Source organism: Osmerus mordax, chromosome 5, assembly GCF_038355195.1.
Source record: "Osmerus mordax isolate fOsmMor3 chromosome 5, fOsmMor3.pri, whole genome shotgun sequence".
NCBI classification, from domain to species: domain Eukaryota; kingdom Metazoa; phylum Chordata; class Actinopteri; order Osmeriformes; family Osmeridae; genus Osmerus; species Osmerus mordax.
Window position 1 is genome coordinate 20,803,946 of NC_090054.1, and position 16,800 is coordinate 20,820,745.

The 16,800-nt window shown below is 46.1% G+C and overlaps 1 protein-coding gene across 1 annotated transcript in view; it reads right to left on the reverse strand.

The window, feature by feature from the left end:
- The window catches only part of macrod2 (mono-ADP ribosylhydrolase 2), a gene marked incomplete in the record, with an annotated part of 331,272 nt that overhangs the window by 57,292 nt on the left and 257,180 nt on the right, over nucleotides 1-16,800 (reverse strand).

Here is a 16,800-nt window from a genome sequence, read left to right on the forward strand (position 1 = left end):
CCTATGATCCTCTCTTTATCCTGACCTCCCTCTCTACCCAGAACAAACAGATGTTAACGCACACAGCTGGGACGCTTTGTAAATAAGGTTGTTGATTTTTTGTCCCGACTCCAGAGACGATGCATAAATATTGTTCTTTTTCGATGAATACTTACTTTCCCGATCGCTTTTGGTGTCGTGCTGGTGATGTGGCACTCTTTCTCACGGTTTCACAGCTGCTCTGTCTTGTTATCTGATTGGCTACTTGATTGTCTCCGATCTAGTTCATGTTGGCAAGTCTGGGTGAACTAACTCAAGCCGTAATGGCTTCATTAAAGGAGCCCAAGACTGCCAGCATAGTGAGGGATGATTACGTTGATAAGCAGGGGATAGGAGTCTAATGGAACCAGAGGTGGCTCCACAAGATTAAAAGCCGTTTTCAGATCACTGCCGTTTCCCCTTCAATTCTGCAGATCACTTAATTGAAATTATTTTTAATTTTCTCCTGGAATAGCTGCGCTCGGATAACACTGTTTTCAGTAGCCTTAGGTCGACCTCAAGGATCTGTTCTGAGGATATTCTAGTAGCTGCATTTAATAAGGCTATCGCGTGGTCCGATGTCTGAAATTAGACACCAAGTAATAATCTAGGTCAGAAATCCAGCACAGTTTTAAGAAAGTTCCAGAATCAAGTCAATAAACACGGCATGATTTTATTTCCTTTTTTTTTTTACAAAAACCCCAGAAAGCATAATGTGTCAACAGGAAGGAAACTGTGTCTTCATTTGTGGTGCTATGGTAACAGCTTGACTTTTATTCTAATTCTCAAAAGGCTCAAGAGTCTGTCAGCAATCAGTCAAGCACTTTTTTTGTTGGTCTTTTATTTTTCACGCATCACACCTCGCGTGTCTCAGATCCATACGCTTGGCCCAGCTGAGAGCTGTGGGGGTCTGGTGAGGACATGACAGACAAGAGATAGAGAGTCAGAGATTCAGAGAGTCAGAGAGAGAGAGCGATAGAGAGAGCGAGAGCGATAGAGAGAGCGAGAGAGAGCGAGCGAGAGCGAGAGAGAGCGCGAGAGAGAGCGAGAGAGAGCCGGTTCTGTTGTTCTCTCAGGAGCCCTGCTGTGCATGAGGTCTAGAACCTGCAGAGGTAAACAAGCTGGCGTTCTCAACGGAAACCACACAGCCGCTAGCCGCTCGGCCCTCCTCGCAGACGCGCTCCACACGGACCCAGGAAATGTAATTTGTTTGCGCGCGTTGTGTCGATGCTGCTCTAGCACAAACCAATTTAGCATCGACTCTTATTGCAAATGGAGATCGATACTTTCCATGTAATGCAATACTGAAGCATGTGCATTCACACAAACATGCACACACTGATTGAAACACACATACATACACTGTCAGACACAAACACACACACGCACCATGCTCAAACATAACCTTGAAAACCTCACTGCTGTTAGTTTGCTCCATTAGCAAATCATCTTTGTGTGAAGGGCTATAAACGGATCATATCCTGAGAATGTGCACCCATGTGAACCCAGCAGCCCAGAGCCAGTCAATAGCATGTCTGGGGGCTCAACTATGTGACAGGCTGGATCTCCTGGAGCCAAGCCTGGGGCTGGGGGAATGAGAGAGGGATGAATGGGATCTTATCAGGCCATGTTGAGAGACCTCAAAAGGCAAGAAGCTCAAAGGATACCAGAGATTTCACTCTGTCAGATCAGGACACAAATGAACCGGTGTTGAGGTCACGCCGCGACGATGCATTGATACCCGCCAGCCTGGCCTGGCCGCCTCGGTAGATATGTCTTTTCTTAGGGGGGCAGCTTGGAGTCAGACGAGAGAGACTGAAGGAATTTTGCTCATCTGAACAATTTCTGTGACTCGTTATTGCTGTGTCCTACACAGGCCAAGTTCTTGGTCGTTTTCTGACAATGCAATGGGCCTGATACACATCATGTCAGACACAAACATGTCTCATTGTGACGGGGTAAACTACTTTTTGTGAGAAAAAGAGGAGAGAGAGGGAGAGGCAGAAAAAGAGAAAGATAAATATACGGTACTTAAAGACCAGGAGAGATGGAGAAGGAGAGAGACATAGAGAGATACTGTGGATAGCAAAGATGGGAAGTAACAAATACTTTGCTACTGTACTTAGGTAGATTTTTCTGGCATCAGTATTTTACTACTATTCACAATACATTTTTTTTATAACTTTTTACCTTTCACTCCTTACATTTTGTACTTGAAAAACAAGTTTTAAAATATTTGCGAAAAAAGTTTAGATTTTATGTTTGTTTCAGAAAGTTTCAGAAAAGTTTTCGAAAGGTAGAAAAAATGATTGCGAAATAATCCTCTAAGAGGAATCCTGGCAAATGCACTGGATGTCTATAATGTATTTTTGTTTACTTTTACTTGAGTGAAAACGTGTAGTCAGCACTTCAACTGTTACCATAGTGATTTTAAACATTACTTTGTGTACTTCTACTCAGAAGGATGTGTAGGCTTTTGCCATCTCTGGTGGAGAGAGTGAGAAAGAGAGATAGAGAAAAAGGAAGAGCGTGTCTATGTTCCATCTACTTCATAATTCAAAGGAAGACCAACCAAGACAGACTATGTGATCTGACACACTACTGTATATCTCGCCTTGTCATGATGGGATCTTCTCCCAAGGATGGGGCACCTTGAGTTCTTGTGCTTGCCTGCTCTGAGCCACACTACGTTCTGAATCCTGTCTTTCATTCATCAGTGTGATTAAGGAGGCCCTCACAACAGCATATCCACAACACCCAAACAGGAGGAGACTTTATCAACACTTTAGTTCAACTTTTAAAGAGACATCAAAAGCAGAAGTGTGTCACCTCTAAATCTGAAACTTTCACAAGTTGGCAAAAACATTGCCAAAATAAAACACACAAAAAACGAAATCCAAACCAAACCCGGTGACGGTTAGCTGATGTGATCAACTACAGTGACAGTCGGTTGTTCTAAACTGTCTGCAGAATAAGCTCTCTTTCTGACAGTGAGTCCGTCTGTTCTGGAGATGTGAGCTCTCCTCACATCAGACAACCGACTCTGACTTTCAAACAGCTTCCAGCCACGCCACACAATTCTGTATAAACTATATTTGATGCACATCAAAGAATTCATGAGAAATTTCATTCGCCTCCATCGACAGTTCTTTGTCTGTTAGCTCTGAACAAATCTAATCCAGTAAGTAAGATACAGACAGGGAGGTCACGCAGGTCCTTATCAAGGATATCAAAGAGAGAACATTCACAGCCTCTACCCAGCTGGCATAAAGGGCATACAGTGAATACACACTCACTTAAAGCTCTTCCTCCTTGAAACAGCCAAGCATACAGGTATTGTACATTTTACATTTTAGTCGTTTAGCAGACGCTCTTATCCAGAGCGACTTACAGTAAGTACAGGGACATTCCCCCCGAGGAAAGTAGGGTGAAGTGCCTTGCCTAAGGAAACAACGTCATTTGGCAGTCAGAATCGAACCAGAAACCTTCAGATTACTAGCCTGATTCCCTAAACGCTCAGCCACCTGACTCCCAGTAGAGGTGTACTGGTATCTATGATGCACCTGCAGCGAAAAAACGTCAATATTAGGAGACTTGTGATTCAACGTTTCAGCCGTAGACAAACACATTTCATGACTTATTTGCTGTTGCCAAAAAAGGTCTACCTGGGCTTTCATTAACATGGCTTGCTTATCCATGCCCTGGATAAGGGGATAGATTCTGGAGGGTAGAGGTGTGTAGATTTAGATTTACATATAGCAGACACTCTTATCCAGAGCGACTTACAGTAAGTACACAGTAAGGTTCTCAGTAGATGCTGTAGACTCAACCATCACAGCTGCATCTAGAACACACTCTTCCTAACACACTGCAGCTCTAATTTCCCTTTCTGTCTCCCTCTCGCCTCCCCATGGCTCTCTCCCCTTTTCTCTCCTTCTGTCCTTTCCTCGCCCGCACCTCTCAACTCTCCTTTCCCTCTTCCTATTCTGTCCCGTCACCCCACGCCCCTCTCTCCTCCCTGGAGGCTTCCGGCAGCAGCAGAGAAGGGACTTCTCCGGGTGTCAGAGCTGATAGAGGTGCCTGTCAGGAGTTCAGAACATAAATAGTCATCCAGTGCTCCGGGCGGCCAGGACACTGGGGCTTACAGGAACCCCTCCACCTCCACACCCTCCCCTGAATGACAGAGTGGAAGGAACAGGGAATACACTGAGGAAGAGAAAAGGAGAGGGAGACAGAGAGAGAGAGCGACAGAGAGAGAGAGACACAGAGAGACAGAGAGAGATCAACTGTTCTGTGTAATGTAGAATCAGATAGGGGGTAACTAGTATGTTCCTTGTCCTTGAATGAGGCTAGGGAGATTGCTGGAGACAGTTTTCTGTTAACAGCTCGTTGTGTCGTTCGTTAAGGGATTCGACGATACAGAAGACAAGCGATGAAAAAGTCAACGCTGCAGTGATTTTGAAGTAACGGTCCAACTGCCTCCGACCACTCGATAAACTATTGACGTTGCAGTGTTGCACGTACATTAAATCAAACTTGCACTGAACCTCAACGAGGTCCGGGTTCCACACCGGCCCAGAGGCGACAGCAGAGATGAAGGGTCGGGACTGAGTTGGAGAGAGACAAACCTTGTCACAGCGAGTGATAGAACACCACATTCTGCCATTGACACAATGATCCTGTATTGGCCTCTCATGAGCTTGATGGATGTACGGGCCATGAGAGTCAGATAAAGCCCCTACTGTAGCTTTGGATGGCTTTCTAAGATGCTTCTGTTGTGGTGTAGAGAGGCAGGCGATCAGCGAGAGCGATGTTGTCTGATATAAGCCTGTGAAAAACAGTCAATCTGTTTTTCCAATCCTACATATCACTGGTGTGTTATTACTCCTTGAGCTTAACCGCGTCCGTGCTTTGAAAACAAGCAAGGCTCTTAGCTTGTGTGACTTTGCGGACCCCCTTGAGAGACTGTGACTTCCTGGCGTTTGTGTGTGGGCTCAAAGTGGAGGGGGGGGGTTTGGAGGTGGAGGGGAGAAGGGAGAGAGTCTAGGACCTCTCTCTTGGGGCAGGTGGTGCCCACCCACCACAGGCCTGCTGCCTCCCTAACAGGGTCAAGCTATTACTGTTGCCCTGCAGTGACCACACTCTCCAGGCCTGGGCCTAAGGAACACACACACACATATACACACACACACGCACGCACACACACAGTCCACCTACAGCTTGACAGGGGGCCTGGATAACAGATGTCTATCTGCTGCTTTGGGATCACCTCACTAAACACCTTGCATATTATAAACCTCATCAAAACCAAGTAACTAACTAATAATTCAACATGTGCATAATGTGCAGTAAGATACAGTGAGCTAGCCTGTATGAACAGCAGGAACCACCCTCTCAGCTTGGCTCATCTGTCAAGAAACTATTATCATCCAATCCAATAATGTGGATGATTTGATTTACTGCTTGATCCCAGCATTAAAAATGAATAACCGCCAGAGAAATTAGGCTAGATTGGATCCTAGCAACCAGTCACTCACATCCCATAATGCTCCAGTCCTGGAAACCTAGGAAACATGTAGGTAGTGGTACAGGTGTTCAACACAAAGCTGCTGACGACAGTCTGCTGGCCTGCACACCTGTGAACTCATCACTGGTGCACTCTCCTAAGTCCCGGCTCATCAATCCTGTCTGAAAGGCTCCCGTCGGCCCTGACTCTCCTGAGGGCCCAGTCCCTCTGGAGCCCTGGGCAGTCACAGAGTGAGCAGAGCTGTTTCCCCTGCTGCTGCTACACACACACACATATGGCCTGTCAATCAGCGCATGTGAGATCAAGCAGAGCTCTGGTAAAACATTGACATCCATTAAGGCTTAAGGGAACTAGGAGGAGAGCAGGAGGAGGAATAAAATGTGTTTGGGAGGAAATGAAGAGAGGGGGGGGGGGGGGGGAGTCGAGGGAGGGGGGGAGAGGAGACAGGCCTGCCAAACCCTGGCCGTGAGCAGACCTGCTAATGATGCACACCAGCCCAACGCTTTAAACATTTATCTCTCCTGCTCCGCAACCCTATACACTCAGAGCTTAGAACATACCTGCCAAGCAGGGCATATCTGACTGCAACCCAAACACACAGCTCCCCCAACTCCAGCACACACTTTACCATAACTTTGAAAAAGCACTTAACTCGTTTTCCTAGTCAATGGCATCGATTGAGATATCTGAAAACTGAATGAAAACAGGAATGTCTTGATCCAACTCCAAGACTGACATAACCCCCCTTAGTTCACAGGTAAGACAACGTACCTGTCACGAAAGGTTCGAGCAAAAGAAGAAAGAAAAAAAACGTAATCACATTTCTCAATGCAACTGGCGATCAGTCTGGATTCTGCTTGTTTCCTGACGCAGATTGGCCACAGGGGGCGAGCAGAGGGTTTTGGTTGAGTTGCAGTGTGGCCAATTTAAGTACAACCATTCAGATTCTCCTGCAAACACAACATATTGACTTGATGAGGACGTGAAACACATGACAACAGCAACCTTACATCCAGAGCAGACCACACTTCCCTTCTCTCCTTATTTTGGGAAACAACCTTGGGCGAATGGTGCACTAATCAAGTAATTTATGCCTAGAAATGAAACATTGACTTTCAAATGCACCATCGCCTGCAGCCAGGCTTTGAGGCTGATTTGATCCCTCCTCAGATGGGGAGAGATATGGCCCATTCCCCCTGATCACATGCCAGTTGCTGCAATCACACAGCCACAGGAATACACACACACACATGAACACACACACATAGGAAATTACTGGGGTAGCCTCAACTCTCTTTCCAAACCAAACACACATTCACACCCACACACAACCCCATCCACACGCACATTCTCACAGCATCAAAAACCAACCAAATGACTTGCTCACAATCACCATTCTGGTACTTGATTAGCTAGAATAGTTAAGTAAGGTAATTGACTTTATACACCGTGGTGAGGGCTGCTGGACTGGGCAGAGAGAGAAGGCAGGGTGGGTGGGTGGTCCAGGGCATGCTGAGCATCACAGGAGGAGGGTTGTGAGGGCTGGGGAAGTCTGTGAGGGCTGGGGCAGTCTCTGTGAGGGCTGGGGCAGTCTGTGAGGGCTGGGGCAGTCTGTGAGGGCTGGGGCAGTCTCTGTGAGGGCTGGGGCAGTCTGTGAGGGCTGGGGCAGTCTCTGTGAGAGCTGGGGCAGTCTGTGAGGGCTGGGGCAGTCTGTGAGGGCTGGGGGAAGACACGGAGAGGCCTTCCTCTCTGGGAGAACTCACACGGCGTACGGAGTGGACGGGAAACCACGCAAGGTCACCAAACACACAAGACTTCCCCACATCTCACGACCTCAGACACTCAGTCGTAAGGCCGGGAGACACGGCCCTGACGCTAACAACCACCGCAACGCACCGTCGTTTCTTCTCCATCTCAGTGAGGCAACCGAAGATCGTAGTTACTGTTATTCATTCATATTTAATACTGGTCTCGCTGGGAAGAAAGTGCTGACCAAGGTCACACTGAGAACAGAGCGTATTGCTTTAATTCGTATTAACCCATGTGTCTGAAAGAAAGGTAACATGGTCATTACATTTTTCATTAAGTCAGTTTCTGGGAGCCCCAGATAGTGTACATTAATTAATACCTGTGATTAATGTCCTGCTCACTCTGTTTTGTTGTGCTCTTGCGTTTTAACCAAAATAAACTTGAAGCTGATTCACACAAACTCGCTTGTATGTGCCATCTACACACACACACACACACACACACACACACACACACACACACACACACACACACACACACACACACACACACACACACACACACACACACACACACACACGACACACACAGAAGCGAAAAACAAAGCAACAACTGTGCTTGTGGTCGTGACGAAGGTCTCCTCTCTTGCAGGCCTGCAAAGCGCAGTGGAAGGGCGTTCAAACAGAGAGGATGAAATGAGCTTGATGAGGCCTCGCTCTCCAGCGAGCCCACAGACTCAACCCTACCCAGCTTTATCATGCTACGCCAGCCCACCCCTATCTGCACCACACTAAATCAATTAGCATGTCATTAAGATAGCTTGTTTCGACACAATGCCAAAACTGATGGGACTCTGGTATCTGCACAGACAGAGAGAGAGTAACTCAGAAAGGCTTGTCTCTTTGAGCCAGCGCATGAGAGGATGTTTGTGTGGAAAGGAGAGGACTAAAGAGAGAGATGAATGCGGAGAGGGAAGTAGCTGGTGATTGAAGTTTATGTTTTTCTTCTCTGTGTTGATAGGTTCAGACTCCGCCAGGAGTTTATCCCTTTCATAATTTTAATAAATAAGTATATAAATAAAATATTAATATTAAGTAATTATTCTGTAATTACAATTGGTAAAGCAACACCATATTTAGACATGACAGGATAGGCTAATCTCCACCCAAAAGGGTAAAACACTATCTCTCTGAAGACGCATCTCAATCACTCCATTGAGATAAACATTAAAAATAGCATTTCATCACTCAAGATCAAGTTTTATCTTTCAGAGATGTGGAGTGTGATCGTAACATATTTGATCCAGAACAAATTAATTAAGTTCAAGGAGAGCAACAATTTCAAAATATTTTTTTGTTTCTTGGTCCCTTTCTTCCTCCTAATAATTCTATGTTCCACTCTGCTTTCATATTTGGTATGAATCTATTCAGTACATACTGTACTAAGCTAGAGTCATAGAGATGTATCCAGTGTCATTGGAGTCTTGAACAAATTGTAGAGAATTAATGTGTTTTTCTAAGGTAATAGTGTTTACAGCTTCTCCCAGGCCCCAGCTGAGCATCTCAGCATCATTAGACAAACTGTCACTTAGGAGGGGAGGAAAAACAAAAACAACTTCTCTATGACTCTAGAATTACTGCATAAGCCATTCCCTTCAAACTCAAAATTCATAACAATGCGTAGTGTCACTAGCGCCAGATAACTAGGCTTTCTAATCGAAGCTCTTCTGTTCTGTCTGCTTGAATTTCAAATTGCAAAACAGTGAAACTTTGCTGTGGATATTGGTTTAGTGTGGATGACTCTCCGTCTACAGTTTACAGACATCATGTTCCAGCAGCATCACTCAACACTGGCCTGCTGTCCCAGTAGTGTCTCTCCATCCCTCCATCCTTCTAATACTGCATCTCTCCATCCCTCCATCCTTCTATACCGCATCTCTCCATCCCTCCATCCTTCTAATACTGCATCTCTCCATCCCTCCATCCTTCTAATACTGCATCTCTCCATCCCTCCATCCTTCTATACTGCATCTCTCCATCCCTCCATCCTTCTATACCGCATCTCTCCATCCCTCCATCCTTCTATACTGCATCTCTCCATCCATCCCTCAATCCTTCTAATACTGCATCTATCCATCCATCCCTCCATCCTTCTAATACTGCATCCATCCATCCCTCTAATACTGCATCTCTCCATCCATGCCTCCATCCTTCTAATACTGCATCTCTCCATCCATCCCTCAATCCTTCTAATACTGCATCTCTCCATCCATCCCTCCATCCTTCTAATACTGCATCTCTCCATCCATCCCTCCATCCTTCTAATACTGCATCTCTCCATACCTCCATCCTTCTATACTGCATCTATCCATCCCGCCATCCTTCTATACTGCATCTATCCATCCATCCCTCCATCCTAGTGGTTCTACATTCCCAGTGCTTCTTTCATCCATCCATCCCTCCACCCTCCTGTGTGAGGTAGCAGCAGGATGTTGAGCCCTCCTCTCAGCTCCAGAAGCGACGCCCTCTCCCCACCACTCTGCGACCCAGCCCAAAGTTCAAAGAGGCGAGACACCGACATCAAACGCCCAGAGCGAGCTTTGAATGCTGAGCCAGCGGAGCAGACCATCAGAGGCTCCACTGGGCATGCTCAGTCCACATCGGCGTCTCGTTGGCACCCAGCTCCTGTCACACTCCGCAAAAAAAAAAAAAAGACCCAGCGTGGACACGATGCTCTCGTTCTGTTCTACACAGAAACTCACTGTAATGGCAGAATTCTAGTGGCACTGTGTAGATTTGAATAGTCAAGAGATGGCGGTTTCAATAAATGTATTTTGCTTGTACAAATCAAGAATTAACAAAGTACTTTGTGATCAGTCATAACGAAGGAGGTGCTAGCCACAGGTCGTTCGCAAGAGTGATGAAGAACAACCCTAAAACCCTGCCTTATATAAACTTTAGATCAAATGGTTCTTCTGATGGTCAATCCATCAATGTAGCGAACTCTGTGATTGGTCAGCACTGCTCAGTGACAGTTTGACTCCATACCAAGTGTCCCACAGTTCTTTGATGTGGCATCTCTCCCCAAACCAGTAGATAGTAAAGCCACAGAAGTTGATCAGTCAAATGGTCAACTGTCCTTTGTGTGGGCATCTTCAAACAAGTATTTAATTAACACCACCCATGCAACAGGAAGGGCCAGAGCAGCTTGATCAGTTCCAAGCTGTCTCTTCCTCCCCAGGTGACAAGAACTCTCCCAGGTCACCCAGACTTCCCGTCCATAGACTTCACGTCTCCTAGTTAGGTGTTATAAAACTACAGGTGGCATCTCTGCCAAATGAGTTGAATCAACTTTCACTGTATCAAGCTTCTTAACCAACTTTTAGACTTCCCTTAAAACACATTCCTCATATATAAAACACACACATTATAACTGTATTCCAAATTTCCACCACACTCACCTCCACCTGTCATGTGGTCCTCTATAGCGACTGCTTGATGGGAGACAGGATGGCCACAGAAATGCTGGCAACCTTCCTGTTAAGCATGCTGCAACCTGCCACTTTACACCGAATACACTTTATGTAAAGGTGAGGGAGACAATGTAGCCATGGTAACGCCGTTCATCCATCTTATTCAAATGACAAACGAGTGCCTCCCTACTTTCACAATATGGCTGTGTGTGCCCAGCTCAGGACAGCGTCCTAAACCAATATTCCCTCGCAGAAGCGTTGAAGCGGTCATACAAAACACATTTATTTCCATTAGTCTTTGACATTTGTCAAGATTGACTGTAATTTTTGGGAGTGCCGCTTCTAAATGGGATTTATAATCGGACTGTCCTAAATGACAAATGCCAGTGAGGCAAACAGAGGATTCACAGTGAGTAGAGAGTAGGACTGGAGATTGAGGACTGGAGATTTAGGTGGTCTCTCTGTGAAGCACAGGACCTGAGTTTGGGGGAGATCTCTCTAAAGCACAGGACCTGAGTTTGGGGGAGATCTCTCTAAAGCACAGGACCTGAGTTTGGGGGAGATCTCTCTAAAGCACAGGACCTGAGTTTGGGAGAGATCTCTCTGAAGCACAGGACCTGAGTTTGGGGGAGATCTCTCTGAAGCACAGGACCTGAGTTTGGGGGAGATCTCTCTGAAGCACAGGACCTGAGTTTGGGGGAGATCTCTCTAAAGCACAGGACCTGAGTTTGGGGGAGATCTCTCTGAAGCACAGGACCTGAGTTTGGGGGAGATCTCTCTAAAGCACAGGACCTGAGTTTGGGGGAGATCTCTCTAAAGCACAGGACCTGAGTTTGGGGGAGATCTCTCTAAAGCACAGGACCTGAGTTTGGGGGAGATCTCTCTAAAGCACAGGACCTGAGTTTGGGGGAGATCTCTCTAAAGCACAGGACCTGAGTTTGGGGGAGATCTCTCTGGATACAGGACCTGAGTTTGGGGAGATCTCTCTGGATACAGGACCTGAGTTTGGGGGAGATCTCTCTGGATACAGGACCTGAGTTTGGGGGAGATCTCTCTGGATACAGGACCTGAGTTTGGGGGAGATCTCTCTAAAGCACAGGACCTGAGTTTGGGGGAGATCTCTCTGGATACAGGACCTGAGTTTGGGGGAGATCTCTCTAAAGCACAGGACCTGAGTTTGGGGGAGATCTCTCTGGATACAGGACCTGAGTTTGGGGGAGATCTCTCTAAAGCACAGGACCTGAGTTTGGGGGAGATCTCTCTGGATACAGGACCTGAGTTTGGGGGAGATCTCTCTGGATACAGGATGAGGGTGGGGGAGATCTCTCTGGATACAGGATGAGGGTGGGGGAGATCTCTCTGGATACAGGACCTGAGTTTGGGGGAGATCTCTCTGGATACAGGATGAGGGTGGGGGAGATCTCTCTGGATACAGGATGAGGGTGGGGGAGATCTCTCTGGATACAGGATGAGGGTGGGGGAGATCTCTCTGGATACAGGATGAGGGTGGGGGAGATCTCTCTGGATACAGGATGAGGGTGGGGGAGATCTCTCTGGATACAGGATGAGGGTGGGGGAGATCTCTCTGGATACAGGATGAGGGTGGGGGAGATCTCTCTGGATACAGGATGAGGGTGTGCCGGCTCATTACAACGCCTGTCTGGCCTCAACTGAGCCCTGACAGGATTGCACCACACTTTCCATCGGCAGATGGAGCATGTACAAGCCTGAATTAAACCAAATGAGATTGTAAAATGGGGAATAAAACACAGCAGAGCAGGAGTGAATTGGTCCCCCCCCCAATTGACGTCTCGAAAGAAAATAGAACATTCTGACAGTCTGTTGTTTGCACACATGTGGTTTCCTTTATTTGTCTCGAGGAAGAAGGGAGAGGATGCTAGGCTGTGTTACTCTGGTCCGCTGTGATCTAAAGGGGTTGTGGCTACACTCCCGTCTCTACGGATTACAGGATCCGCTCTGCCTGACCACTGCTACTGTAGCCTGCTCACTCTCCCACAATAGAACTCCAAACCCACACTGATGCTTTTCAGGGGATATTTCACACGGGCGCAAGAGGCCTTTGTGTGCTCTGTATGCGCTGCAGGCCAACAGTGTTCTGGCCCGGGAGATAAACTCTCAGCCAATCAATCACTCTCCATCTTCTCGCACAATGTGGCTCGAACTCTCCATCTCCATCCTTTATTGTGTGTGTGTGTGTGTGTGTGGTCCGGTGTATGTTTGACTTTAGCATCAGTGGGCAATCAGGGTTTAAATGGAACAGCAGGTTCACTTGCATTTCAACTGCAGCTAATGGTAGAGATGGGATACACACACACACAGACACACAACAATACCATGTCTGAAGAATAAAGAATCTGTCTCCAGTACTCTGGCACCCCAGTGAGTTAGATCCAGGGCCAACCCATTGTGTTGTGTGATTCAGCCACAATGGAACAGGATCATCCCGGATGCATGGACTTATCACAGAGCTGAAATGACTCGTCTCAGAGGAGCACCCCCAGCGCTGCAGCCTCATGGCTGAAAGCAGGAGGTGAACGAGAACAGCCATCTATCTCTTTTGTGTCAGGTCTCATGCATGACAAACTGGGCTTCAGACATCTCTCTCACTGCCCTTCCTCTGGAGAGAGCAGGGATGTATACAGTATCATCCTACTACTGTTAGAGAGAGCAGGGATGTATACAGTATCATCTATGACTGTTAGAGAGAGCAGGGATGTATACAGTATCATCCTACTACTGTTAGAGAGAGCAGGGATGTATACAGTATCATCTATGACTGTTAGAGAGAGCAGGGATGTATACAGTATCATCTATGACTGTTAGAGAGAGCAGGGATGTATACAGTATCATCCATGACTGTTAGAGAGAGCAAGGATGTATACAGTATCATCTAGATAATAATAATAATAGAAATACATTTTTAAGATAAATTCCAGTTTACTTCTGACACTTCTTTTTCCGTGAGCTCTACTGTAAGTTACCTGCACTGTAAGTTAGCTCTACTTTAAGTTAGCTGTTGTGTAAGTTAGCTGCACTGTAAGTTAGCCGTGCTGTAAGTTAGCCGTACTGTATGTTAGCCGTACTGTAAGTTAGCCGTACTGTAAGTTGCCAGTTCGATTCCCGGTCATGCCAACTGACGTTGTGTCCTTGGGCAAGGCACTTCACCCTACTTGCCTCGGGGGAATGTCCCTGTACTTACTGTAAGTCGCTCTGGATAAGAGCGTCTGCTAAATGACTAAATGTAAATGTAAGTTAGCTTTAGTGTAAGTTAGCTGCACTGTAAGTTAGCCGTACTGTAAGTTAGCTGCACTGTAAGTTAGCTTTAGTGTAAGTTAGCTGCACTGTAAGTTAGCTGCACTGTAAGTTAGCTTTAGTGTAAGTTAGCTGCACTGTAAGTTAGCTTTAGTGTAAGTTAGCTGCACTGTAAGTTAGCTGTACTGTAAGTTAGCTTTAGTGTAAGTTAGCTGCACTGTAAGTTAGCTTTAGTGTAAGTTAGCTGCACTGTAAGTTAGCTGTACTGTGAGGCCACAACCTAATCAAGATGTGAGGCCACAAGCTCGTCTATGCAGCTTCACCGCTGAGGGCAAGCTAGCCTCCGAGTCACTTATCAATCACACAAGTCCGTAGGTGTGACATGTTGAACCCTAACACAAGCAGATGTATCCTGCCTCTGGAGGCACTCACAGAGCCAATCACAAATCAGTTTAATTCACACACCCACACTAATGCAGCTAATCTGTTAGTCACCAGCAAACCCACACTCTGTATTCTCTCAGGAACTAAACAGTCTTTCCATCAAAGCTGTCACTGTGGGTTTAGGAGCACTAAGGTGAGAGAGAGAGGGGCTAAGCATGGGCTGAACTGGACGTCATAAGAACTACAAGTCTGTAGGCTGTTTGTCTAGATGGAGCCTAGACTTCAGAACCGTATCCTTCTCTGGCTGGAACAGACGTGGGAAAGACCTCAGCTCTTCAGGGCAGAAGGTACCACTTCATTCTCTCTGATCTTCTAAAAGGAAACACCGCGTTGGTCTAATTACAGTTTAAAAAACATCCCTCCCTGAATCGGAGAAACTCTCCCCCCGATAGGGGCCATAACTATGAGGCCATGGGAATATGGTCCCATTAAATTGCCCAATACCAGAAACAAGCATTGGTGAACTACATGTTGCTATTTCAGAACACAAGAAAACCAATAAGAAGTATTAAAATACATCTAAAATAATATGTTATCTATATCAGAGCCATTATAGCTTGTCTGTAGACTAGCAGTGTTCTAGTGGAATACTAACAATAGTGAAACAACCACTATTGTTGGGGGTCAGGTGGCTGAGCGGTTAAGGAATCGGGCTAGTAATCCGAAGGTTGCTAGTTCGATTCCCGGCCGTGCCAAATGACGTTGTGTCCTTGGGCAAGGCACTTCACCCTACTTGCCTCGGGGGAATGTCCCTGTACTTACTGTAAGTCGCTCTGGATAAGAGTGTCTGCTAAATGACTAAATGTAAATGTTCAATAGTGAGCTGTTCACTAAAGCTGAGTAATTCCAGGCAGCCACAAAGCCCATCTCCAACCCAGTGAACACAGGCAGAGCTGACGCGAGCCCTACAGAGTGTGTTAGGGCACATCATCAGGCAACAGGACCGATGCCACAACCACAAGCAATCAACAACCATGGAGCATTCCTCTCTCCTCGCCTCCAGCAGAGTCTCTATGGGACCGCTGGGCTGAAGAGTACAGTAGGTGGATTTATTAAGCCCCTCTATCCATTCTTCCATTATCTATGGTGCTGTAGTCAATAAAGATGACCCCTGAAGGTTATCATCAGTCACTGGCTCGCTGATTGATTGAAGCCTTGACACCCATCCATAGTTGCTCTAAAAATAGCAGGCTTCAACGCCTCTCAAAGATAAGAAAAACTCAATGGGCGAAATTTGGTAAAAAAGACGATGTATTCTACATTTACATTTAGCAGACGCTCTTATCCAGAACGACTTACAGTAAGTACAGGGACATTCCCCCCGAGGCAAGTAGGGTGAAGTGCCTACTTCACCCCACGTCATTTGACACAGCCAGGAATCGAACTGGCAACCTTCAGATTACTTCTATTCTCATGTATAATACTGTCCCTTTGTATGAAGAATGTTCATGCTGAAACATTACACAGAAACACAGACACACACACACAAACACACACACAGACACATGCACACTTTCTCTCCACGTGAGATGTACCGTGCTTGTCTTTATCTGACGCAGTGAAGACTGCGACACATTGGTGAGAACATTAGCACCCCTAAGCAGACAACGAGGAGGTCTGTGACACAGCTGGCTAGGCGGAAGTCAGACGCTGAGCCTGCTTTTCACACATGCAGCAAAAGAATAGGTGTTTTCAGCTAACGTGACTTTCGTTTATCGCAGGAAGAGTACAGAACTGAATCAGATAAAGCTGTGAAGCAGTGGAATAGTATAGTAGAGATAGTAAAGTATGGTGAATAAAATAACCTCCACATTCTGCTAGCTATTATTTTGAAATTGACATTAAACTTTAACTGGAAAGATGACCTCTGTCAACAATTCACTAAACTATAAGAGCTGTATGTTATTTTTCTTTTTCTTCCTGATACCGTATGCGTCGTCTCCTTCACTGAAGAGGTTGTTTTCTCCACGCATATAAAGGCCATTTCTGTCTCCTCATGTGCAGCACTTGAACGATGACCTGATTTCTTGAGCATGTATGAGTGACCACTCCAAAGTACTTAATCCTGCCAATTATTAAAAAGATTATTTAATTATAATAAATAAACATTTTTAAACTGTTTAATTGTAGATGTTTATTTTCCTCTCTGCTTGATGGCTCTAAGTACCCCTGCTAATTCTGTCACATTTAGAACTCAGCCGACAATTTAGGTACTGATTAGTTCAGGATCCCTATTTAATTCGGTATGCGCGGTGAACCCAAGTCAAGTAAGGTGAGCAGAAAAGAGAAATACAGCTCTCGAGGCTTTGAAGGAAAC